The sequence below is a fragment of the Pleurodeles waltl genome, unplaced genomic scaffold (genome assembly GCF_031143425.1).
Source record: "Pleurodeles waltl isolate 20211129_DDA unplaced genomic scaffold, aPleWal1.hap1.20221129 scaffold_39, whole genome shotgun sequence".
In the NCBI taxonomy this organism is placed as follows: domain Eukaryota; kingdom Metazoa; phylum Chordata; class Amphibia; order Caudata; family Salamandridae; genus Pleurodeles; species Pleurodeles waltl.
In genome coordinates, this window is record NW_027150097.1 from 2,805,001 (window position 1) to 2,831,500 (window position 26,500).

Here is a 26,500-nt window from a genome sequence, read left to right on the forward strand (position 1 = left end):
GTGTGACATCCCAAAATATCATTCTTGAGTTGGTCGTTGGCTTTGGTGCCCTTCAGCCACGTCCTTTCCAATGCACATGTCATTTTTTTTATATCATCCTGATTTCACTGTGAGATTTTAACTTGTTCTTTTTTTCGGGTCCGGAATTTAATTGTACATTTAGGCCCATGTTTAAACAGATTTTTCATTGGGTTGCATCACTTTTTCGATGCAGCATTAACACAATTTGTTTTTTGGTATTTACAAAGCCATGCACATGTTAAGAAAAAGTAACAGCACACAGCACCTTGCTCTGCCATGCTTTACTTTGCGTCAGGTAGGTGTTCCACAGGTGGTACATGGTTTTCTTGTACATCCACACATGGATTTTGATGTAAACCCATGTTTACAAAAACATACAGTCATGGTTTTGTGCCACAATGGTGCGCCTCCCCGAGGCTGGTGTAAGGAGAACAGATGTCTTTATTTCTCCATGTTACTGCCTCTTTGCATGTGGTGTGCTGCAATTTGCAGAACAGATACAAAGAGTAAACAAGCACTTGCAATACAACTGGTCTGGCATTTCTCCGAGATAGAGCTATTAGCAGTTGTAAACTCCCAACTAGACTTTTCTTGACTCATTAAATGTAAATAATGAGCGCGATCGTGCTGCTACAGTTCACTCATATTGAAACCTATCGGCAAAAGTGCAATTATCTATGTAACCGGCAAAAGTTCAATTAATTATGTAACAGGGTTGATGTCATGCAATGAGCTCGACTTCTGTAAAACGAGATTGTGCTGTGAAAAAAAAGAGAAAAAGTAGTCCACAAACCAGATGGAAAACAGCGAGCCTCCTTTGTTTTCAGTACTTGGTCGCTGCGCTCAAGGAGGGCTAACCACCGGAAAAGGCATGAAGTATGCATGCCTTCCACTAACGAAAGCAAGCAGATTTTAACAGGGAAGCCCACGAACCATTGAAAGACACCAACGTGAAATGGACGGGGCTCCTAGTCCTTTTCTAACTACAACAGCGTCTCGCAAGCAATACGCATGCGCAAGCGCATTCTAGCGCAGGCTTGACTCTAAAAAATCTCCTATGATAGTTGGAGGAAGATATCCCTTTATGCACATCAGCTCTCCTGAACATAAGGCAGATACCCTTGCACTCAAGGCAGCCCGAAGTGCACCTTTGCATAGACAAAGAGCAGAACTGCACCATTTCTGTGAAGATATGTCTCAGTTCTGCTCTCTTCGAGTGACGCACAAAGGAACTTTGCTCGCTGTACTGCACTGCGTCCCTTCTTTCTAAATATTCCAATTAGTGATCAGTTTACCAAAAAAGTAGCAAATCTGCACCCATAGATGTACTCCTTGAAAGGATACAAATTTACTACCTTTTTAAAATACACAATCACTGGCAATAGTAGCCTTGGAAAGCTATGCCAGATTCAGGTTTGAAGCTATGCCCCTTTTCTTTCTCAGACTCACACAATCCTCTCTCCTGCTGATTCCATTGTAACTCAGGTACGCTCTGCTCCTTCATATAGTCCCCAGCACGGTAGCCTGACAAGCTCCTGGCTCCATAGCTCAGGGGTTAGAGCACTGATCTTGTAAATCAGGGGTCGTGAGTTTAAATCTCACTGGGGCCTCACAAACATTTTGGATTTAACAACACTTTTTAGTTCATTGGGGAGCCTCACTACAAATATTCATTTCAAGATAGAAAAACAAAGGCGACACAGTGCAAAGCACGCAAGAACGGGGGGCATTACACACAGTGTCAGTGGAATGACAAACACAAGACTCCTACAGGGTCATACAATTAACTTGTGTGAGTATGGGGGATGTTTAGAGTGTGACATCCCAAAATATCATTCTTGACTTGGTCGTTGGCTTTGGTGCCCCTTCAGCCACGTCCTTTCCAATGCACATGTCATTTTTTTAATATCATCCAAATTTCACTGTGAGATTTTAACTTGTTCTTTTTTCAGGTCCGGAATTTAAGTGTACATTTAGGCCCATGTTTAAACAGATTTTTCATCGGGTTGCATCACTTTTTCGATGCAGCATTAACACAATTAGTTTTTTGGTATTTACAAAGCCATGCACATGTTAAGAAAAAGTAACAGCACACAGCACCTTGCTCTGCCATGCTTTACTTTGCGTCAGGTAGGTGTTCCACATGTGGTACATGGTTTTCTTGTACATCCACACATGGATTTTGATGTAAACCCATGTTTACAAAAACATACAGTCATGGTTTTGTGCCACAATGGTGCGCCTCCCCGAGGCTGGTGAAAGGAGAACAGATGTCTTTATTTCTCCATGTTACTGCCTCTTTGCATGTGGTGTGCTGCAATTTGCAGAACAGATACAAGGAGTAAACAATCACTTGCAATACAACTGGTCTGGCATTTCTCCGAGATAGAGCTATTAGCAGTTGTAAACTCCCAACCAGACTTTTCTTGACTCATTAAATGTAAATAATGAGCGCAATCGCGCTGCTACAGTTCACTCATATTGAAACCTATCGGCAAAAGTTCAATTAATTATGTAACAGAGTTGATGTCATGCAATGAGCTCGACTTCTGTCAAACGAGATTGTGCTGTGAAAAAAAAGAGAAAAAGTAGTCCACAAACCAGATGGAAAACAGAGAGCCTCCTTTGTTTTCAGTACTTGGTCGCTGCGCTCAAGGAGGGCTAACCGCCGGAAAAGGCATGACGTATGAATGCCTTCCACTAACGAAAGCAAGCAGATTTTAACAGGGAAGCCCACGAACCAATGAAAGACACCAACGTGAAATGGACGGGGCTCCTAGCCCTTTTCTAACTACTACAGCGTCTCGCAAGCAATACGCATGCGCAAGCGCATTCTAGCGCAGGCTTGACTATAAAAAATCTCCTAGGATAGTTGGAGGAAGATATCCCTTTATGCACATCAGCTCTCCTGAACATAAGGCAGATACCCTTGCACTCAAGGCAGCCCGAAGTGCACCTTTGCATAGACAAAGAGCAGAACTGCACCATTTCTGTGAAGATATGTCTCAGTTCTGCTCTCTTCGAGTGACGCACAAAGGAACTTTGCTCGCTGTGCTGCACTGCGTCCCTTCTTTCTAAATATTCCAATTAGTGATCAGTTTACCAAAAAGGTAGCAAATCTGCACCCATAGATGTACTCCTTGAAAGGAAACAAATTTACTACCTTTTTAAAATACACAAACACTGGCAATAGTAGCCTTGGAAAGCTATGCCAGATTCAGGTTTGAAGCTATGCCCCTTTTCTTTCTCAGACTCACACAATCCTCTCTCCTGCTGATTCCATTGTAACTCAGGTATGCTCTGCTCCTTCATATAGTCCCCAGCACGGCATCCTGACAAGCTCCTTGCTCCATAGCTCAGGGGTTAGAGCACTGGTCTTGTAAACCAGGGGTCGTGAGTTCAAATCTCACTGGGGCCTCACAAACATTTTGGATTTAACAACACTTTTAAGTTCATTGGGGAGCCTCACTACAAATATTCTTTTCAAGATAGAAAAACAAAGGCGACACAGGGCAAAGCACGCAAGAAAGGGGGGCATTACACACAGTGTCAGTGGAATGACAAACACAAGACTCCTACAGGGTCATACAATTGACTTGTGTGAGTATGGGGGATGTTTAGAGTGTCACATCCCAAAATATCATTCTTGACTTGGTCGTTGGCTTTGGTGCCCCTTCAGCCACGTCCTTTCCAATGCACATGTCATTTTTTTAATATCATCCTGATTTCACTGTGAGATTTTAACTTGTTCTTTTTTTCGGGTCCGGAATGTAAGTGTATATTTAGGCCCATATTTAAACCGATTTTGCATCGGGTTGCATCACTTTTTCGATGCAGCATTAACACAATTCGTTTTTTGGTATTTACAAAGCCATGCACATGTTAAGAAAAGGTAACACCACACAGCACCTTGCTCTGCCATGCTTTTCTTTGCGTCAGGTAGGTGTTCCACGGGTGGTACATGTTTTTCTCATACATCCACACATGGATTTTGATGTAAACCCATATTTACAAAAACATACAGTCATGGTTTTGTGCCACAATGTTGCGCCTACCCGAGGCTGGTGTAAGGCGAACAGATGTCTTTATTTCTCCATGTCACTGCCTCTTTGCATGTGGTGTGCTACAATTTGCAGCACAGATACAAAGAGTAAACAAGCACTTGCAATACAACTGGTCTGGCATTTCTCCGAGATAGAGCTATTAGCAGTTGTAAACTCCCAACCAGACTTTTCTTGACTCATTAAATGTAAATAATGAGCGCGATCGTGCTGCTACAGTTCACTCATATTGAAACCTATCGGCAAAAGTGCAATTATCTATGTAACCGGCAAAAGTTCAATTAATTATGTAACAGGGTCGATGTCATGCAATGAGCTCGACTTCTGTCAAACGAGATCGTGCTGTGAAAAAAAGAGAAAAAGTAGTCCACAAACCAGATGGAAAACAGCGAGCCTCCTATGTTTTCAGTACATGGTCGCTGCGCTCAAGGAGGGCTAACCACCGGAAAAGGCATGACGTATGCATGCCTTCCACTAACGAAAGCAAGCAGATTTTAACAGGGAAGCCCACGAACCAATGAAAGACACCAACGTGAAATGGACGGGGCTCCTAGCCCTTTTCTAACTACAACAGCGTCTCGCAAGCAATACGCATGCGCAAGCGCATTCTAGCGCAGGCTTGACTCTAAAAAATCTCCTAGGATAGTTGGAGGAAGATATCCCTTTATGCACATCAGCTCTCCTGAACATAAGGCAGATACCCTTGCACTCAAGGCAGCCCGAAGTGCACCTTTGCATAGACAAAGAGCAGAACTGCACCATTTCTGTGAAGATATGTCTCAGTTCTGCTCTCTTCGAGTGACGCACAAAGGAACTTTGCTGGCTGTGCTGCACTGCGTCCCTTCTTTCTAAATATTCCAATTAGTGATCAGTTTACCAAAAAAGTAGCAAATCTGCACCCATAGATGTACTCCTTGAAAGGATACAAATTTACTACCTTTTTAAAATACACAATCACTGGCAATAGTAGCCTTGGAAAGCTATGCCAGATTCAGGTTTGAAGCTATGCCCCTTTTCTTTCTCAGACTCACACAATCCTCTCTCCTGCTGATTCCATTGTACCTCAGGTATGCTCTGCTCCTTCATATAGTCCCCAGCACTGCATCCTGACAAGCTCCTTGCTCCATAGCTCAGGGGTTAGAGCACTGGTCTTGTAAACCAGGGCTCGTGAGTTCAAATCTCACTGGGGCCTCACAAACATTTTGGATTTAACAACACTTTTAAGTTCATTGGGGAGCCTCACTACAAATATTCTTTTCAAGATAGAAAAACAAAGGCGACACAGGGCAAAGCACGCAAGAACGGGGGGCATTACACACAGTGTCAGTGGAATGACAAACACAAGACTCCTACAGGGTCATACAATTGACTTGTGTGAGTATGGGGGATGTTTAGAGTGTGACATCCCAAAATATCATTCTTGACTTGGTCGTTGGCTTTGGTGCCCCTTCAGCCACGTCCTTTCCAATGCACATGTCATTTTTTTAATATCATCCTGATTTCACTGTGAGATTTTAACTTGTTCTTTTTTTCGGGTCCGGAATTTAAGTGTACATTTAGGCCCATGTTTAAACAGATTTTTCATGGGGTTGCATCACTTTTTCGATGCAGCATTAACACAATTCGTTTTTTGGTATTTACAAAGCCATGCACATGTTAAGAAAAAGTAACAGCACACAGCACCTTGCTCTGCCATGCTTTACTTTGCGTCAGGTAGGTGTTCCACAGGTGGTAAATGGTTTTCTTGTACATCCACACATGGATTTTGATGTAAACCCATGTTTACAAAAACATACAGTCATGGTTTTGTGCCACAATGGTGCGCCTCCCTGAGGCTGGTGTAAGGAGAACAGATGTCTTTATTTCTCCATGTTACTGCCTCTTTGCATGTGGTGTGCTGCAATTTGCAGAACAGATACAAAGTGTAAACAAGCACTTGCAATACAACTGGTCTGGCATTTCTCCGAGATAGAGCTATTAGCAGTTGTAAACTCCCAACCAGAGTTTTCTTGACTCATTAAATGTAAATAATGAGTGCAATCGAGCTGCTACAGTTCACTCATATTGAAACCTATCGGCAAAAGTGCAATTATCTATGTAACCGGCAAAAGTTCAATTAATTATGTAACAGGGTCGATGTCATGCAATGAGCTCAACTTCTGTCAAACGAGATCGTGCTGTGAAAAAAAGAGAAAAAGTAGTCCACAAACCAGATGGAAAACAGCGAGCCTCCTATGTTTTCAGTACTTGGTCGCTGCGCTCAAGGAGGGCTAACCACCGGAAAAGGCATGACGTATGCATGCCTTCCACTAACGAAAGCAAACAGATTTTAACAGGGAAGCCCACGAACCAATGACAGACACCAACGTGAAATGGACGGGGCTCCTAGCCCTTTTCTAACTACAACAGCGTCTCGCAAGCACTACGCATGCGCAAGCGCATTCTAGCGCAGGCTTGACTATAAAAAATCTCCTAGGATAGTTGGAGGAAGATATCCCTTTATGCACATCAGCTCTCCTGAACATAAGGCAGATACCCTTGCTCTCAAGGCAGCCCGAAGTGCACCTTTGCATAGACAAAGAGCAGAACTGCACCATTTCTGTGAAGATATGTCTCAGTTCTGCTCTCTTCGAGTGACGCACAAAGGAACTTTGCTCGCTGTGCTGCACTGCGTCACTTCTTTCTAAATATTCCTATTAGTGATCAGTTTTCCAAAAAAGTAGCAAATCTGCACCCATAGATGTACTCCTTGAAAGGAAACAAATGTACTACCTTTTTAAAATACACAAACACTGGCAACAGTAGCCTTGGAAAGCTATGCCAGATTCAGGTTCGAAGCTATGCCCCTGTTCCTTCTCAGACTCACACAATCCTCTCTCCTGCTGATTCCATTGTAACTCAGGTGCGCTCTGCTCCTTCATATAGTCCTCAGCACGGCATCTTGTCAAGCACCTGGCTCCATAGCTCAGGGGTTAGAGCACTGGTTTTGTAAACCAGGGGTCGTGAGTTCAAATCTCAGTGGGGCATCACAAACATTTTGGATTTAACAACACTTTTTAGTTCATTGGGGAGCCTCACTACAAATATTATTTTCAAGATAGAAAAACAAAGGCGACACAGGGCAAAGCACGCAAGAAAGGGGGGCATTACACACAGTGTCAGTGGAATGACAAACACAAGACTCCTACAGGGTCATACAATTGACTTGTGTGAGTATGGGGGATGTTTAGAGTGTGACATCCCAAAATATCATTCTTGACTTGGTCGTTGGCTTTGGTCCCCCTTCAGCCACGTCCTTTCCAATGCACATGTCATTTTTTTAATATCATCCTGATTTCACTGTGAGATTTTAACTTGTTCTTTTTTTCGGGTCCGGAATTTAAGTGTACATTTAGGCCCATGTTTAAACAGATTTTTCATCGGGTTGCATCACTTTTTCGATGCAGCATTAACACAATTCGTTTTTTGGTATTTACAAAGCCATGCACATGTTAAGAAAAAGTAACAGCACACAGCACCTTGCTCTGCCATGCTTTACTTTGCGTCAGGTAGGTGTTCCACAGGTGGTACATGGTTTTCTTGTACATCCACACATGGATTTTGATGTAAACCCATGTTTACAAAAACATACAGTCATGGTTTTGTGCCACAATGGTGCGCCTCCCCCAGGCTGGTGTAAGGAGAACAGATGTCTTTATTTCTCCATGTTACTGCCTCTTGCATGTGGTGTGCTGCAATTTGCAGAACAGATACAAAGAGTAAACAAGCACTTGCAATACAACTGGTCTGGCATTTCTCTGAGATAGAGCTATTAGCAGTTGTAAACTCCCAACCAGACTTTTCTTGACTCATTAAATGTAAATAATGAGCGCAATCACACTGCTACAGTTCACTCATATTGAAACATATCGGCAAAAGTTCAATTAATTATGTAACAGAGTCGATGTCATGCAATGAGCTCGACTTCTGTCAAACGAGATTGTGCTGTGAAAAAAAGAGAAAAAGTAGTCCACAAACCAGATTGAAAACAGCGAACCTCCTATGTTTTCAGTACTTGGTCGCTGCGCTCAAGGAGGGCTAACCACCGGAAAAGGCATAACGTATGCATGCCTTCCACTAATGAAAGCAAGCAGATTTTAACAGGGAAGCCCACGAACCAATGAAAGACACCAACGTGAAATAGACGGGGCTCCTAGCCCTTTTCTAACTACTACAGCGTCTCGCAAGCAATACGCATGCGCAAGCGCATTCTAGCGCAGGGTTGACTCTAAAAAATCTCCTAGGATAGTTGGAGGAAGATATCCCTTTATGCACATCAGCTCTCCTGAACATAAGGCAGATACCCTTGCACTCAAGGCAGCCCGAAGTGCACCTTTGCATAGACAAAGAGCAGAACTGCACCATTTCTGTGAAGATATGTCTCAGTTCTGCTCTCTTCGAGTGACGCACAAAGGAACTTTGCTCGCTGTACTGCACTGCGTCTCTTCTTTCTAAATATTCCAATTAGTGATCAGTTTACCAAAAAAGTAGCAAATCTGCACCCATAGATGTACTCCTTGAAAGGATACAAATTTACTACCTTTTTAAAATACACAATCACTGGCAATAGTAGCCTTGGAAAGCTATGCCAGATTCAGGTTTGAAGCTATGCCCCTTTTCTTTCTCAGACTCACACAATCCTCTCTCCTGCTGATTCCATTGTAACTCAGGTACGCTCTGCTCCTTCATATAGTCCCTAGCACGGTAGCCTGACAAGCTCCTGGCTCCATAGCTCAGGGGTTAGAGCACTGGTCTTGTAAACCAGGGGTTGTGAGTTTAAATCTCACTGGGGCCTCACAAACATTTTGGATTTAACAACACTTTTTAGTTCATTGGGGAACCTCACTACAAATATTCATTTCAAGATAGAAAAACAAAGGCGACACAGGGCAAAGCACGCAAGAACGGGGGGCATTACACACAGTGTCAGTGGAATGACAAACACAAGACTCCTACAGGGTCATACAATTGACTTGTGTGAGTATGGGGGATGTTTAGAGTGTGACATCCCAAAATATCATTCTTGACTTGGTCGTTGGCTTTGGTGCCCCTTCAGCCACGTCCTTTCCAATGCGCATGTCATTTTTTTAATATCATCCTAATTTCACTGTGAGATTTTAACTTGTTCTTTTTTTCAGGTCCGGAATTTAAGTGTACATTTAGACCCATGTTTAAACAGATTTTTCATCGGGTTGCATCACTTTTTCGATGCAGCATTAACACAATTAGTTTTTTGGTATTTACAAAGCCATGCACATGTTAAGAAAAAGTAACAGCACACAGCACCTTGCTCTGCCATGCTTTACTTTGCGTCAGGTAGGTGTTCCACATGTGGTACATGGTTTTCTTGTACATCCACACATGGATTTTGATGTAAACACATGTTTACAAAAACATACAGTCATGGTTTTGTGCCACAATGGTGCGCCTCCCCGAGGCTGGTGTAAGGAGAACAGATGTCTTTATTTCTCCATGTTACTGCCTCTTTGCATGTGGTGTGCTGCAATTTGCAGAACAGATACAAGGAGTAAACAAGCACTTGCAATACAACTGGTCTGGCATTTCTCCGAGATAGAGCTATTAGCAGTTGTAAACTCCCAACCAGACTTTTCTTGACTCATTAAATGTAAATAATGAGCGCAATCGCGCTGCTACAGTTCACTCATATTGAAACCTATCGGCAAAAGTCCAATTATCTATGTAACCGGCAAAAGTTCAATTAATTATGTAACAGGGTCGATGTCATGCAATGAGCTCGACTTCTGTCAAACGAGATCGTGCTGTGAAAAAAAGAGAAAAAGTAGTCCACAAACCAGATGGAAAACAGCGAGCCTCCTATGTTTTCAGTACTTGGTCGCTGCGCTCAAGGAGGGCTAACCACCGGAAAAGGCATGACGTATGCATGCCTTCCACTAACGAAAGCAAGCAGATTTTAACAGGGAAGCCCACGAACCAATGAAAGACACCAACGTGAAATGGACGGGGCTCCTAGCCCTTTTCTAACTACAACAGCGCCTCGCAAGCACTACGCATGCGCAAGCGCATTCTAGCGCAGGCTTGACTCTAAAAAATCTCCTATGATAGTTGGAGGAAGATATCCCTTTATGCACATCAGCTCTCCTGAACATAAGGCAGATACCCTTGCACTCAAGGCAGCCCGAAGTGCACCTTTGCATAGACAAAGAGCAGAACTGCACCATTTCTGTGAAGATATGTCTCAGTTCTGCTCTCTTCGAGTGACGCACAAAGGAACTTTGCTGGCTGTGCTGCACTGCGTCCCTTCTTTCTAAATATTCCAATTAGTGATCAGTTTACCAAAAAAGTAGCAAATCTGCACCCATAGATGTACTCCTTGAAAGGATACAAATTTACTACCTTTTTAAAATACACAATCACTGTCAATAGTAGCCTTGGAAAGCTATGCCGGATTCAGGTTTGAAGCTATGCCCCTTTTCTTTCTCAGACTCACACAATCCTCTCTCCTGCTGATTCCATTGTAACTCAGGTATGCTCTGCTCCTTCATATTGTCCCCAGCACAGTATCCTGACAAGCTCCTGGCTCCATAGCTCAGGGGTTAGAGCACTGGTCTTGTAAACCAGGGGTCGTGAGTTCAAATCTCACGGGGGCCTCACAAACATTTTGGATTTAACAACACTTTTTAGTTCATTGGGGAGCCTCACTACAAATATTCTTTTCAAGATAGAAAAACAAAGGCGACACAGGGCAAAGCACGCAAGAAAGGGGGGCATTACACACAGTGTCAGTGGAATGACAAACACAAGACTCCTACAGGGTCATACAATTGACTTGTGTGAGTATGGGGGATGTTTAGAGTGTGACATCCCAAAATATCATTCTTGACTTGGTCGTTGGCTTTGGTCCCCCTTCAGCCACGTCCTTTCCAATGCACATGTCATTTTTTTAATATCATCCTGATTTCACTGTGAGATTTTAACTTGTTCTTTTTTTCGGGTCCGGAATTTAAGTGTACATTTAGGCCCATGTTTAAACAGATTTTTCATCGGGTTGCATCACTTTTTCGATGCAGCATTAACACAATTTGTTTTTTGGTATTTACAAAGCCATGCACATGTTAAGAAAAAGTAACAGCACACAGCACCTTGCTCTGCCATGCTTTACTTTGCGTCAGGTAGGTGTTCCACATGTGGTACATGGTTTTCTTGTACATCCACACATGGATTTTGATGTAAACACATGTTTACAAAAACATACAGTCATGGTTTTGTGCCACAATGGTGCGCCTCCCCGAGGCTGGTGTAAGGAGAACAGATGTCTTTATTTCTCCATGTTACTGCCTCTTTGCATGTGGTGTGCTGCAATTTGCAGAACAGATACAAGGAGTAAACAAGCACTTGCAATACAACTGGTCTGGCATTTCTCCGAGATAGAGCTATTAGCAGTTGTAAACTCCCAACCAGACTTTTCTTGACTCATTAAATGTAAATAATGAGCGCAATTGCGCTGCTACAGTTCACTCATATTGAAACCTATCGGCAAAAGTCCAATTATCTATGTAACCGGCAAAAGTTCAATTAATTATGTAACAGGGTCGATGTCATGCAATGAGCTCGACTTCTGTCAAACGAGATCGTGCTGTGAAAAAAAGAGAAAAAGTAGTCCACAAACCAGATGGAAAACAGCGAGCCTCCTATGTTTTCAGTACTTGGTCGCTGCGCTCAAGGAGGGCTAACCACCGGAAAAGGCATGACGTATGCATGCCTTCCACTAACGAAAGCAAGCAGATTTTAACAGGGAAGCCCACGAACCAATGAAAGACACCAACGTGAAATGGACGGAGCTCCTAGCCCTTTTCTAACTACTACAGCGTCTCGCAAGCAATACGCATGCGCAAGCGCATTCTAGCGCAGGCTTGACTCTAAAAAATCTCCTAGGATAGTTGGAGGAAGATATCCCTTTATGCACATCAGCTCTCCTGAACATAAGGCAGATACCCTTGCACTCAAGGCAGCCCGAAGTGCACCTTTGCATAGACAAAGAGCAGAACTGCACCATTTCTGTGAAGATATGTCTCAGTTCTGCTCTCTTCGAGTGACGCACAAAGGAACTTTGCTCGCTGTGCTGCACTGCGTCCCTTCTTTCTAAATATTCCAATTAGTGATCAGTTTACCAAAAAAGTAGCAAATCTGCACCCATAGATGTACTCCTTGAAAGGAAACAAATTTACTACCTTTTTAAAATACACAAACACTGGCAACAGTAGCCTTGGAAAGCTATGCCAGATTCAGGTTCGAAGCTATGCCCCTGTTCCTTCTCAGACTCCCACAATCCTCTCTCCTGCTGATTCCATTGTAACTCAGGTGCGCTCTGCTCCTTCATATAGTCCTCAGCACGGCATCTTGTCAAGCACCTGGCTCCATAGCTCAGGGGTTAGAGCACTGGTTTTGTAAACCAGGGGTCGTGGGTTCAAATCTCACTGAAGCCTCACAAACATTTTGGATTTAACAACACTTTTTAGTTCATTGGGGAGCCTCACTACAAATATTATTTTCAAGATAGAAAAACAAAGGCGACACAGGGCAAAGCACGCAAGAAAGGGGGGCATTACACACAGTGTCAGTGGAATGACAAACACAAGACTCCTACAGGGTCATACAATTGACTTGTGTGAGTATGGGGGATGTTTAGAGTGTGACATCCCAAAATATCATTCTTGACTTGGTCGTTGGCTTTGGTCCCCCTTCAGCCACGTCCTTTCCAATGCACATGTCATTTTTTAAATATCATCCTGATTTCACTGTGAGATTTTAACTTGTTCTTTTTTTCGGGTCCGGAATTTAAGTGTACATTTAGGCCCATGTTTAAACAGATTTTTCATCGGGTTGCATCACTTTTTCGATGCAGCATTAACACAATTTGTTTTTTGGTATTTACAAAGCCATGCACATGTTAAGAAAAAGTAACAGCACACAGCACCTTGCTCTGCCATGCTTTACTTTGCGTCAGGTAGGTGTTCCACAGGTGGTACATGGTTTTCTTGTACATCCACACATGGATTTTGATGTAAACACATGTTTACAAAAACATACAGTCATGGTTTTGTGCCACAATGGTGCGCCTCCCCGAGGCTGGTGTAAGGAGAACAGATGTCTTTATTTCTCCATGTTACTGCCTCTTTGCATGTGGTGTGCTGCAATTTGCAGAACAGATACAAGGAGTAAACAAGCACTTGCAATACAACTGGTCTGGCATTTCTCCGAGATAGAGCTATTAGCAGTTGTAAACTCCCAACCAGACTTTTCTTGACTCATTAAATGTAAATAATGAGCGCAATCGCGCCGCTACAGTTCACTCATATTGAAACCTATCGGCAAAAGTCCAATTATCTATGTAACCGGCAAAAGTTCAATTAATTATTGTTAGAAATGGGGTCTTTGGTTGACAGTCAGGTTACCCCCTGTTCAAGCAAGGACCCTCACTCTAGTTGGGATAAAAGAGAATCACCCTCAGCTAACCCCTGCTTACCCCCTTGGTAGCTTGGCAGAGCAGTAGGCTTAACCTCAGAGTGCTGGGCGTAAAGTATTTGTACCAACACACACAGTAACTTAATGAAAACACTACAAAATGACACAACACCAGTTTAGAAAAATAGGAAATATTTATCTAGACAAAACAAGACCAAAACGACAAAAATCCAACATACACAAGTCAAGTTATGATTTTTTAAAGGTTTAAAATAAAAAGAGTCTTTAGGTAGTTGTAACAACACACTAGCGCTGCTAGCGTGTAAATGTACCTGGTTTGCGTCAAAAATAACCCCGCACGGGCGGTGTGCGTCGAAAATAACCCTGCACGGTTATATGCGTCGTAAACAACTCGGCACGGCGATGCGCGTCGAAAAAGCCAGCCACGCGACGGTCCGAAAGTCCCGCGGCGCAGGTTGCGATCTCTCAGCCTTCGTCAGCGATGCGGCGCGTCGTTTCTCCTGCTCCGGGCGTCGATTCTCCGGTCGCGTTTCCTGCGGCGTCGTTTCTCAGCTGCGGAGCCGGCGTCGCGTCGTTTTCTCAGCCGCGATCGGATTCGCGTCGATCTTTTCTCCGCACGGCGCTCGGTGCGTGTATTTTTGTCCTTAGGCTGCCAGCCTCTCCTTTCAGGGTCCCAGGGACTGGAAGGGCACCACAGAGCAGAGTAGGGGTCTCTCCAGAGACTCCAGGTGCTGGCAGGAAGAAGTCTTTGCTATCCCTGAGACTTCAACAACAGGAGGCAAGCTCTACATCAAGCCCTTGGAGATTTCTTCTTCAAGATGGAAGGCACACAAAGTCCAGTCTTTGCCCTCTTACTCTGGCAGAAGCAGCACTGCAGGAAAGCTCCACAAAGCACAGTCACAGGCAGGGCAGCACGTTTTCCTCAGCTATCAGCTCTTCTCCAGGCAGAGGTTCCCCTTGGTTCCAGAAGTGTTTCTAAAGTTTGTAAGTTTGGGTGCCCTTCTTATACCCATTTTAGTCTTTGAAGTCACCTTCCTTCAAAGGGGACTCACACCTTCTTGTGAAATCCTGCCTTGCCCAGGCAAGGCCTCAGACACACACCAGGGGGTTGGAGACAGCATTGTCAGAGGCAGGCACAGTCCTTTCAGATGAGAGTGACCACTCCACCCCTCCCTCCTAGCAGAGATGGCTAATCAGGAAATGCAGATTACACCCCAGCTCCCTTTGTGTCACTGTCTGGTGTGAGGTGAAAAACAACCCAACTGTCAAACTGACCCAGACAGGGAATCCACAAACAAGGCAGAGTCACAGAATGGTTTAAGCAAGAAAATGCTCACTTTCTAAAAGTGGCATTTCCAAACGCACAATCTCAAAATCAACTTTACTAAAAGATGTATTTTTAAATTGTGAGTTCAGGGATCCCAAACTCCACATGTCCATCTACTCTCTAGGGGAATCTACACTTTAATCATATTTAAAGGTAGCCCCCATATTATCCTATGAGAGAGACAGACCTTGCCACAGTGAAAACGAAATTGGCAGTATTTCACTGTCAGGACATATAAACCACATTACTATATGTCCTACCTTATCCATACACTGCACCCTGCCCTTGGGGCTACCTAGGGCCTACCTTAGGAGTGCCTTACATGTAAGAAAAGGGAAGGTTTAGGCCTGGCAAGTGGGTACACTTGCCAAGTCGAATTTACAGTGTAAAATTACACATACAGACACTGCAGTGGCAGGTCTGAGACATGATTACAGAGCTACTTATGTGGGTGGCACAACCAGTGCTGCAGGCCCACTAGTAGCATTTGATTTACAGGCCCTGGCACCTCTAGTGCACCTTACTAGGGACTTACTAGTAAGTCAAATATGCCAATCATGGATAAACCACTTACATACAATTTAAACAGGAGAGCATATGCACTTTAGCACTGGTTAGCAGTTGTAAAGTGCTCAGAGTTGAAAAGCCAACAGCAACAGGTCCGAAAAAAATAGGAGGCAGGAGGCAAAAAAGACTGGGGATGACCCTGCATAAGCAAAAGTCTAACACGACCCCCTACCAGCCTAAAGCCAGGGGAGAACAATCAATACCTTGATGTACTTCCCTGATTGGGGCGATAGAACAGGGACCCAGGCCCACAACAGCAGGGGCATGTTCCAGTTCTACGCCTTCCTGACTCCAGTTGGATCCCTCTGTCCATACTCTCAGGGCCCACTAAGCTAACCCATGGGGAACCCTTCTCCACATCTACAGACACCATCTGTGCAACACCTAACTTTACTTTGCTCACAGATGTATTGCAATGGGCAGATAGTACCACCAGGGCCAACACAGTGGTGTTGCCCACTCCACCCCCGGGGTGTGACTCTCGTCCTCCCCCCCCCAGGGGCAACTCTGTCCACCAGGACAGCAAGCCACAGTGGCCCCAGACAACTGTCAGGGATGAAAGCCCGACCTCAGGCCTCTCTAACCACTGTGACTGTGGAGAGTGGGGGGTGGTAGCCCCAGGTGCCTGGCACCCTTTGACCACTCTCTCTTCCACCAGGTCAGGGATGTTAACCTGACCCTGGTCCTCTCCTCTGGGGCTCTGTACCCTTCCTGCAGAAGCGGCACCCCCAGAGTCAAAAACTGTCAGGGTGCTTGTAGAAGCAGTCCTGCACAATTCTTCCATCAGTGCAGGGATGTTAACCTGCAACTGATCCTCCAACCTGGGGTCTGTACCTTCAGGTTGGACCAGGGCCAGGGGTGAGGCTTCCCTCCCCCTGCCCTCTCTTCTGGGGTCCTGAACCACCCAACTAGGAGTGGCCCCCCCAGAAGACAACATGGTAGGGGCACTGTTAGCAGTAGCCCCTTCCTCCAGGTCAGGGGGGACACCCTTAACCTGGCCTCCCAATCCAGGGTCTGTACCCACAGACTGGATCACTGCCTGGCAAACCAGGGCTTCCTGGGGGGCATACCTACCCCCCACCAGGTCAGAGTTTACCCTCTGAACCTGGTCATCCAACCCAGGGTCACCACCCTGCGGTTGAACCACTGCCTGGCACACCAGGACTTCCTTGGGAGCACACTTACCCCCCATCAGGTCAGAGTTTACCCCCTGAACCTGATTATTCAACCCAGAGTCACCACCCTGCGGTTGAACCACTGCCTGGCACACCAGGACTTCCAGGGGGGCACACTTACCCCCCTCAAGGGACACACTGTCCCGAAGGGCCACACAAGAGTCTGGCTGGCGCAGGTCTCCTGACCTCTGCCCATGTGACAGAGTCTGGATTCCCCCCAGTCCAGAAATGGTCTCACCAAGGTCATTCATGGGGGGCTCTGCTCTCAGAGCTGACCCCTGACCCTCCGGGTTCTCCACTGGGGTCCGCAACCCCCTCTCAACCCTCTGTCTGGACTTCTGCACCCCCTCACTAGGAGTGGTACTGCCAGACACCAGAACTGGTGGGACGCTGGCTACAGCCGCCCCCCCAAGTTCTCCTGACACTGTGGGGCCTCCTTCAACAGATGGCCCTATGGTACAGGCTAGGCTCCCCTCCTGGTGTTCCCGCAGGGAACCCTCCTGGACCTGGGACCGGATCTCGGGCACCTTGGGCCTCAACCCATCCCCATTCCCTCTCCTCTGAGACTGGACATGGGGTCCCTCACCCATCCCACTACACTGGGACCTACCTGGGACACTACAATCCTTCCCTACCTCACCTGGTTGGGAACTACCTAGACCACTCCTCTCAGGAGCACCCCCAAATGCCTCTTCAGACTCTCTGGTACTCACCCAGAAGTCTGCCTCCATTGTAAGCTCCCTGGGGTCAGAGAACTCACACTCCACCTGGTGTTGGCATAGCTCTGGAAAATAAGGACTAGACATATGCTCTCCAGCAATTACATCGCTCAGCCCCTCACATGAATTAACCAAAGAACCCTTCACCCAACCATCCATTGACTCTGCTTTGACAAAGCACCCCACATCACCCTCCTGAGACTGGTGAGACAGTACCTGACTGTCCCTGACACTCAACCCACACTCTTCTGGGATGTCTTCACACTCCATAACCAGGACTTCTACCTGGGGGGAACCCCTCTCCCTGTCACTCTCACCTAGAGTCAGTAGAGTGTCCCTCCCACCAGTAGGAATATGACTCCCCATGCCAGTTCCCCAATCCACCTCAGGGACCCTGTGCATCACTGGAGCTACCTCATACCCCTGAACCTCCTGGCGTGTGTTAACTCCCTCCTTCAAGTAGGGCACCACCTCTCTGGGCATGTGCACTTCTGCAGCATCACTGGATATACAATTGTTGCTGCCACCATTCCAGCTGGACTCAGCCCTCATGACTTCCAGCTCTTTCAATTTAAGCTCGTAAGCATAAATCATTTTTTTAATCTCTAAGTTCCTCCTCCTTTCTTCCAGCTCCCAATCGAGCTTTTTCAGCTCCCATTGGTACTCCCTCTCTGCCTGTCTGTCCTGTAACTCTTCAGGAGTCAGACCCTTGGGTGACACCCTGCCATCCCTCCTGGGGACCCTCCCCCCAGGCGTAACAGGTTCCTCCACTACACCACTGTGTATCCTCTGCACTTCCCCCCCCATATTCTCCTCCTCTGTGTGCCTTCCAGCCTTCTTGATTGTCACCCAGGCCCTCTGTGCCTGTTGCAGCTCCCCCTCCCTGGTGGAGCTCTCAGTGGGACAGTCAAGATCTTTAAGGAACTGTTTCAATTGAGCAACTGAGTACTCCTTCAGTTTCTCCATTTCAAACACAGCTCCAGCTGTTGCATCTCCAGATTGAGACATGATGGTCACAAGTGCAAAGTTCCAAAAGGCAGAAAAAAATAATTTCCCAATGAAGTAAAAAGAATCAGTCAAGGGATCAGCAAAATCATGGAAGTAGAATAAAAAGAGTCCTTAAGAGAAAAATCAAAAGATCACCAAACAAGTAGTATGTGGTCACGTAGTGGTCTGAGATCAAAACAGTAGTGTACACTTAATTACTGTATGTCAAGTACAAATACAAGTCCAATCCCGACCGCTGGTCACCAATGTTAGAAATGGGGTCTTTGGTTGACAGTCAGGTTACCCCCTGTTCAAGCAAGGACCCTCACTCTAGTTGGGATAAAAGAGAATCACCCTCAGCTAACCCCTGCTTACCCCCTTGGTAGCTTGGCAGAGCAGTAGGCTTAACCTCAGAGTGCTGGGCGTAAAGTATTTGTACCAACACACACAGTAACTTAATGAAAACACTACAAAATGACACAACACCAGTTTAGAAAAATAGGAAATATTTATCTAGACAAAACAAGACCAAAACGACAAAAATCCAACATACACAAGTCAAGTTATGATTTTTTAAAGGTTTAAAATAAAAAGAGTCTTTAGGTAGTTGTAACAACACACTAGCGCTGCTAGCGTGTAAATGTACCTGGTTTGCGTCAAAAATAACCCCGCACGGGCGGTGTGCGTCGAAAATAACCCTGCACGGTTATATGCGTCGAAAACAACTCGGCACGGCGATGCGCGTCGAAAAAGCCAGCCACGCGACGGTCCGAAAGTCCCGCGGCGCAGGTTGCGATCTCTCAGCCTTCGTCAGCGATGCGGCGCGTCGTTTCTCCTGCTCCGGGCGTCGATTCTCCGGTCGCGTTTCCTGCGGCATCGTTTCTCAGCTGCGGAGCCGGCGTCGCGTCGTTTTCTCAGCCGCGATCGGATTTGCGTCGATCTTTTCTCCGCACGGCGCTCGGTGCGTGTATTTTTGTCCTTAGGCTGCCAGCCTCTCCTTTCAGGGTCCCAGGGACTGGAAGGGCACCACAGAGCAGAGTAGGGGTCTCTCCAGAGACTCCAGGTGCTGGCAGGAAGAAGTCTTTGCTATCCCTGAGACTTCAACAACAGGAGGCAAGCTCTACATCAAGCCCTTGGAGATTTCTTCTTCAAGATGGAAGGCACACAAAGTCCAGTCTTTGCCCTCTTACTCTGGCAGAAGCAGCACTGCAGGAAAGCTCCACAAAGCACAGTCACAGGCAGGGCAGCACGTTTTCCTCAGCTATCAGCTCTTCTCCAGGCAGAGGTTCCCCTTGGTTCCAGAAGTGTTTCTAAAGTTTGTAAGTTTGGGTGCCCTTCTTATACCCATTTTAGTCTTTGAAGTCACCTTCCTTCAAAGGGGACTCACACCTTCTTGTGAAATCCTGCCTTGCCCAGGCAAGGCCTCAGACACACACCAGGGGGTTGGAGACAGCATTGTCAGAGGCAGGCACAGTCCTTTCAGATGAGAGTGACCACTCCACCCCTCCCTCCTAGCAGAGATGGCTAATCAGGAAATGCAGATTACACCCCAGCTCCCTTTGTGTCACTGTCTGGTGTGAGGTGAAAAACAACCCAACTGTCAAACTGACCCAGACAGGGAATCCACAAACAAGGCAGAGTCACAGAATGGTTTAAGCAAGAAAATGCTCACTTTCTAAAAGTGGCATTTCCAAACGCACAATCTCAAAATCAACTTTACTAAAAGATGTATTTTTAAATTGTGAGTTCAGGGATCCCAAACTCCACATGTCCATCTACTCTCTAGGGGAATCTACACTTTAATCATATTTAAAGGTAGCCCCCATATTATCCTATGAGAGAGACAGACCTTGCAACAGTGAAAACGAAATTGGCAGTATTTCACTGTCAGGACATATAAACCACATTACTATATGTCCTACCTTATCCATACACTGCACCCTGCCCTTGGGGCTACCTAGGGCCTACCTTAGGAGTGCCTTACATGTAAGAAAAGGGAAGGTTTAGGCCTGGCAAGTGGGTACACTTGCCAAGTCGAATTTACAGTGTAAAATTACACATACAGACACTGCAGTGGCAGGTCTGAGACATGATTACAGAGCTACTTATGTGGGTGGCACAACCAGTGCTGCAGGCCCACTAGTAGCATTTGATTTACAGGCCCTGGCACCTCTAGTGCACCTTACTAGGGACTTACTAGTAAGTCAAATATGCCAATCATGGATAAACCACTTACATACAATTTAAACAGGAGAGCATATGCACTTTAGCACTGGTTAGCAGTGGTAAAGTGCTCAGAGTTGAAAAGCCAACAGCAACAGGTCCGAAAAAAATAGGAGGCAGGAGGCAAAAAAGACTGGGGATGACCCTGCATAAGCAAAAGTCTAACAATTATGTAACAGGGTCGATGTCATGCAATGAGCTCGACTTCTGTCAAACGAGATCGTGCTGTGAAAAAAAGAGAAAAAGTAGTCCACAAACCAGATGGAAAACAGCGAGCCTCCTATGTTTTCAGTACTTGGTCGCTGCGCTCAAGGAGGGCTAACCACCGGAAAAGGCATGACGTATGCATGCCTTCCACTAACGAAAGCAAGCAGATTTTAACAGGGAAGCCCACGAACCAATGAAAGACACCAACGTGAAATGGACGGGGCTCCTAGCCCTTTTCTAACTACAACAGCGTCTCGCAAGCACTACGCATGCGCAAGCGCATTCTAGCGCAGGCTTGACTCTAAAAAATCTCCTATGATAGTTGGAGGAAGATATCCCTTTATGCACATCAGCTCTCCTGAACATAAGGCAGATACCCTTGCACTCAAGGCAGCCCGAAGTGCACCTTTGCATAGACAAAGAGCAGAACTGCACCATTTCTGTGAAGATATGTCTCAGTTCTGCTCTCTTCGAGTGACGCACAAAGGAACTTTGCTGGCTGTGCTGCACTGCGTCCCTTCTTTCTAAATATTCCAATTAGTGATCAGTTTACCAAAAAAGTAGCAAATCTGCACCCATAGATGTACTCATTGAAAGGATACAAATTTACTACCTTTTAAAAATACACAATCACTGGCAATAGTAGCCTTGGAAAGCTATGCCAGATTCAGGTTTGAAGCTATGCCCCTTTTCTTTCTCAGACTCACACAATCCTCTCTCCTGCTGATTCCATTGTACCTCAGGTATGCTCTGCTCCTTCATATAGTCCCCAGCACGGCATCCTGACAAGCTCCTTGCTCCATAGCTCAGGGGTTAGAGCACTGGTCTTGTAAACCAGGGGTCGTGAGTTCAAATCTCACGGGGGCCTCACAAACATTTTGGATTTAACAACACTTTTTAGTTCATTGGGGAGCCTCACTACAAATATTCTTTTCAAGATAGAAAAACAAAGGCGACACAGGGCAAAGCACGCAAGAAAGGGGGGCATTACACACAGTGTCAGTGGAATGACAAACACAAGACTCCTACAGGGTCATACAATTGACTTGTGTGAGTATGGGGGATGTTTAGAGTGTGACATCCCAAAATATCATTCTTGACTTGGTCGTTGGATTTGGTGCCCCTTCAGCCACGTCCTTTCCAATGCACATGTCATTTTTTTAATATCATCCTGATTTCACTGTGAGATTTTAACTTGTTCTTTTTTTCGGGTCCGGAATTTAAGTGTACATTTAGGCCCATGTTTAAACAGATTTTTCATCGGGTTGCATCACTTTTTCGATGCAGCATTAACACAATTCGTTTTTTGGTATTTACAAAGCCATGCACATGTTAAGAAAAAGTAACAGCACACAGCACCTTGCTCTGCCATGCTTTACTTTGCATCAGGTAGGTGTTCCACAGGTGGTACATGGTTTTCTTGTACATCCACACATGGATTTTGATGTAAACCCATGTTTACAAAAACATACAGTCATGGTTTTCTGCCACAATGGTGCGCCTCCCCGAGGCTGGTGTAAGGAGAACAGATGTCTTTATTTCTCCATGTTACTGCCTCTTTGCATGTGGTGTGCTGCAATTTGCAGAACAGATACAAGGAGTAAACAAGCACTTGCAATACAACTGGTCTGGCATTTCTCCGAGATAGAGCTATTAGCAGTTGTAAACTCCCAACCAGACTTTTCTTGACTCATTAAATGTAAATAATGAGCGCAATCGCGCTGCTACAGTTCACTCATATTGAAACCTATCGGCAAAAGTCCAATTATCTATGTAACCGGCAAAAGTTCAATTAATTATGTAACAGGGTTGATGTCATGCAATGAGCTCGACTTCTGTCAAACGAGATCGTGCTGTTAAAAAAAGAGAAAAAGTAGTCCACAAACCAGATGGAAAACAGCGAGCCTCCTATGTTTTCAGTACTTGGTCGCTGCGCTCAAGGAGGGCTAACCACCGGAAAAGGCATGATGTATGCATGCCTTCCACTAACGAAAGCAAGCAGATTTTAACAGGGAAGCCCACGAACCAATGAAAGACACCAACGTGAAATGGACGGAGCTCCTAGCCCTTTTCTAACTACTACAGCGTCTCGCAAGCAATACGCATGCGCAAGCGCATTCTAGCGCAGGCTTGACTCTAAAAAATCTCCTAGGATAGTTGGAGGAAGATATCCCTTTATGCACATCAGCTCTCCTGAACATAAGGCAGATACCCTTGCACTCAAGGCAGCCCGAAGTGCACCTTTGCATAGACAAAGAGCAGAACTGCACCATTTCTGTGAAGATATGTCTCAGTTCTGCTCTCTTCGAGTGACGCACAAAGGAACTTTGCTCGCTGTGCTGCACTGCGTCCCTTCTTTCTAAATATTCCAATTAGTGATCAGTTTACCAAAAAAGTAGCAAATCTGCACCCATAGATGTACTCCTTGAAAGGAAACAAATTTACTACCTTTTTAAAATACACAAACACTGGCAACAGTAGCCTTGGAAAGCTATGCCAGATTCAGGTTCGAAGCTATGCCCCTGTTCCTTCTCAGACTCACACAATCCTCTCTCCTGCTGATTCCATTGTAACTCAGGTGCGCTCTGCTCCTTCATATAGTCCTCAGCACGGCATCTTGTCAAGCACCTGGCTCCATAGCTCAGGGGTTAGAGCACTGGTTTTGTAAACCAGGGGTCGTGAGTTCAAATCTCACTGAAGCCTCACAAACATTTTGGATTTAACAACACTTTTTAGTTCATTGGGGAGCCTCACTACAAATATTATTTTCAAGATAGAAAAACAAAGGCGACACAGGGCAAAGCACGCAAGAAAGGGGGGCATTACACACAGTGTCAGTGGAATGACAAACACAAGACTCCTACAGGGTCATACAATTGACTTGTGTGAGTATGGGGGATGTTTAGAGTGTGACATCCCAAAATATCATTCTTGACTTGGTCGTTGGCTTTGGTCCCCCTTCAGCCACGTCCTTTCCAATGCACATGTCATTTTTTTAATATCATCCTGATTTCACTGTGAGATTTTAACTTGTTCTTTTTTTCGGGTCCGGAATTTAAGTGTACATTTAGGCCCATGTTTAAACAGATTTTTCATCGGGTTGCATCACTTTTTCGATGCAGCATTAACACAATTTGTTTTTTGGTATTTACAAAGCCATGCACATGTTAAGAAAAAGTAACAGCACACAGCACCTTGCTCTGCCATGCTTTACTTTGCGTCAGGTAGGTGTTCCACAGGTGGTACATGGTTTTCTTGTACATCCACACATGGATTTTGATGTAAACCCATGTTTACAAAAACATACAGTCATGGTTTTGTGCCACAATGGTGCGCCTCCCCGAGGCTGGTGTAAGGAGAACAGATGTCTTTATTTCTCCATGTTACTGCCTCTTTGCATGTGGTGTGCTGCAATTTGCAGAACAGATACAAAGAGTAAACAAGCACTTGCAATACAACTGGTCTGGCATTTCTCCGAGATAGAGCTATTAGCAGTTGTAAACTCCCAACCAGACTTTTCTTGACTCATTAAATGTAAATAATGAGCGCAATCGCGCCGCTACAGTTCACTCATATTGAAACCTATCGGCAAAAGTTCAATTAATTATGTAACAGAGTCGATGTCATGCAATGAGCTCGACTTCTGTCAAACGAGATTGTGCTGTGAAAAAAAAGAGAAAAAGTAGTCCACAAACCAGATGGAAAACAGCGAGCCTCCTATGTTTTCAGTACTTGGTCGCTGCGCTCAAGGAGGGCTAACCACCGGAAAAGGCATGACGTATGCATGCCTTCCACTAACGAAAGCAAGCAGATTTTAACAGGGAAGCCCACGAACCAATGAAAGACACCAACGTGAAATGGACGGGGCTCCTAGCCCTTTTCTAACTACAACAGCGTCTCGCAAGCAATACGCATGCGCAAGCGCATTCTAGCGCAGGCTTGACTCTAAAAAATCTCCTAGGATAGTTGGAGGAAGATATCCCTTTATGCACATCAGCTCTCCTGAACATAAGGCAGATACCCTTGCACTCAAGGCAGCCCGAAGTGCACCTTTGCATAGACAAAGAGCAGAACTGCACCATTTCTGTGAAGATATGTCTCAGTTCTGCTCTCTTCGAGTGACGCACTAAGGAACTTTGCTGGCTGTGCTGCACTGCGTCCCTTCTTTCTAAATATTCCAATTAGTGATCAGTTTACCAAAAAAGTAGCAAATCTGCACCCATAGATGTACTCATTGAAAGGATACAAATTTACTACCTTTTTAAAATACACAATCACTGGCAATAGTAGCCTTGGAAAGCTATGCCAGATTCAGGTTTGAAGCTATGCCCCTTTTCTTTCTCAGACTCACACAATCCTCTCTCCTGCTGATTCCATTGTACCTCAGGTATGCTCTGCTCCTTCATATAGTCCCCAGCACGGCATCCTGACAAGCTCCTTGCTCCATAGCTCAGGGGTTAGAGCACTGGTCTTGTAAACCAGGGGTCGTGAGTTCAAATCTCCCTGGGGCCTCACAAACATTTTGGATTTAACAACACTTTTAAGTTCATTGGGGAGCCTCACTACAAATATTCTTTTCAAGATAGAAAAACAAAGGCGACACAGGGCAAGGCACGCAAGAACGGGGGGCATTACACACAGTGTCAGTGGAATGACAAACACAAGACTCCTACAGGGTCATACAATTGACTTGTGTGAGTATGGGGGATGTTTAGAGTGTGACATCCCAAAATATCATTCTTGACTTGGTCGTTGGCTTTGATGCCCCTTCAGCCACGTCCTTTCCAATGCACATGTCATTTTTTTAATATCATCCTGATTTCACTGTGAGATTTTAACTTGTTCTTTTTTTCGGGTCCGGAATTTAAGTGTACATTTAGGCCCATGTTTAAACAGATTTTTCATCGGGTTGCATCACTTTTTCGATGCAGCATTAACACAATTCGTTTTTTGGTATTTACAAAGCCATGCACATGTTAAGAAAAAGTAACAGCACACAGCACCTTGCTCTGCCATGCTTTACTTTGCTTCAGGTAGGTGTTCCACAGGTGGTACATTGTTTTCTTGTACATCCACACATGGATTTTGATGTAAACCCATGTTTACAAAAACATAGAGTCATGGTTTTGTGCCACAATGGTGCGCCTCCCCGAGGCTGGTGTAAGGAGAACAGATGTCTTTATTTCTCCATGTTACTGCCTCTTTGCATGTGGTGTGCTGCAATTTGCAGAACAGATACAAAGAGTAAACAAGCACTTGCAATACAACTGGTCTGGCATTTCTCCGAGATAGAGCTATTAGCAGTTGTAAACTCCCAACCAGAGTTTTCTTGACTCATTAAATGTAAATAATGAGCGCAATCGCGCTGCTACAGTTCACTCATATTGAAACCTATCGGCAAAAGTGCAATTATCTATGTAACCGGCAAAAGTTCAATTAATTATGTAACAGGGTCGATGTCATGCAATGAGCTCAACTTCTGTCAAACGAGATCGTGCTGTGAAAAAAAGAGAAAAAGTAGTCCACAAACCAGATGGAAAACAGCGAGCCTCCTATGTTTTCAGTACTTGGTCGCTGCGCTCAAGGAGGGCTAACCACCGGAAAAGGCATGACGTATGCATGCCTTCCACTAACGAAAGCAAGCAGATTTTAACAGGGAAGCCCACGAACCAATGAAAGACACCAACGTGAAATAGACGGAGCTCCTAG

The 26,500-nt window shown here is 45.2% G+C and overlaps 10 non-coding genes across 10 annotated transcripts; all 10 read left to right on the forward strand.

Moving 5' to 3' along the window:
• The first annotated feature begins 1,558 nt into the window (after positions 1–1,558).
• TRNAT-UGU (transfer RNA threonine (anticodon UGU)) lies at positions 1,559–1,631 on the forward strand. Its single transcript has one exon. It is a non-coding gene; the product is annotated as a tRNA-Thr (tRNA).
• Positions 1,632–3,366: 1,735 nt separating this feature from the next.
• On the forward strand, positions 3,367–3,439 carry TRNAT-UGU (transfer RNA threonine (anticodon UGU)). Its single transcript has one exon. It is a non-coding gene; the product is annotated as a tRNA-Thr (tRNA).
• Positions 3,440–5,201: 1,762 nt separating this feature from the next.
• On the forward strand, positions 5,202–5,274 carry TRNAT-UGU (transfer RNA threonine (anticodon UGU)). The gene has a single exon. It is a non-coding gene; the product is annotated as a tRNA-Thr (tRNA).
• A 1,762-nt stretch (positions 5,275–7,036) lies between these two features.
• Positions 7,037–7,111, forward strand: TRNAT-UGU (transfer RNA threonine (anticodon UGU)). The gene has a single exon. It is a non-coding gene; the product is annotated as a tRNA-Thr (tRNA).
• Positions 7,112–8,843: 1,732 nt separating this feature from the next.
• Positions 8,844–8,916, forward strand: TRNAT-UGU (transfer RNA threonine (anticodon UGU)). Its single transcript has one exon. It is a non-coding gene; the product is annotated as a tRNA-Thr (tRNA).
• Positions 8,917–10,678: 1,762 nt separating this feature from the next.
• On the forward strand, positions 10,679–10,751 carry TRNAT-UGU (transfer RNA threonine (anticodon UGU)). The gene has a single exon. It is a non-coding gene; the product is annotated as a tRNA-Thr (tRNA).
• A 1,762-nt stretch (positions 10,752–12,513) lies between these two features.
• TRNAT-UGU (transfer RNA threonine (anticodon UGU)) lies at positions 12,514–12,586 on the forward strand. Its single transcript has one exon. It is a non-coding gene; the product is annotated as a tRNA-Thr (tRNA).
• Positions 12,587–21,586: 9,000 nt separating this feature from the next.
• On the forward strand, positions 21,587–21,659 carry TRNAT-UGU (transfer RNA threonine (anticodon UGU)). Its single transcript has one exon. It is a non-coding gene; the product is annotated as a tRNA-Thr (tRNA).
• A 1,762-nt stretch (positions 21,660–23,421) lies between these two features.
• On the forward strand, positions 23,422–23,494 carry TRNAT-UGU (transfer RNA threonine (anticodon UGU)). Its single transcript has one exon. It is a non-coding gene; the product is annotated as a tRNA-Thr (tRNA).
• Positions 23,495–25,230: 1,736 nt separating this feature from the next.
• Positions 25,231–25,303, forward strand: TRNAT-UGU (transfer RNA threonine (anticodon UGU)). The gene has a single exon. It is a non-coding gene; the product is annotated as a tRNA-Thr (tRNA).
• Positions 25,304–26,500: the final 1,197 nt, after the last annotated feature.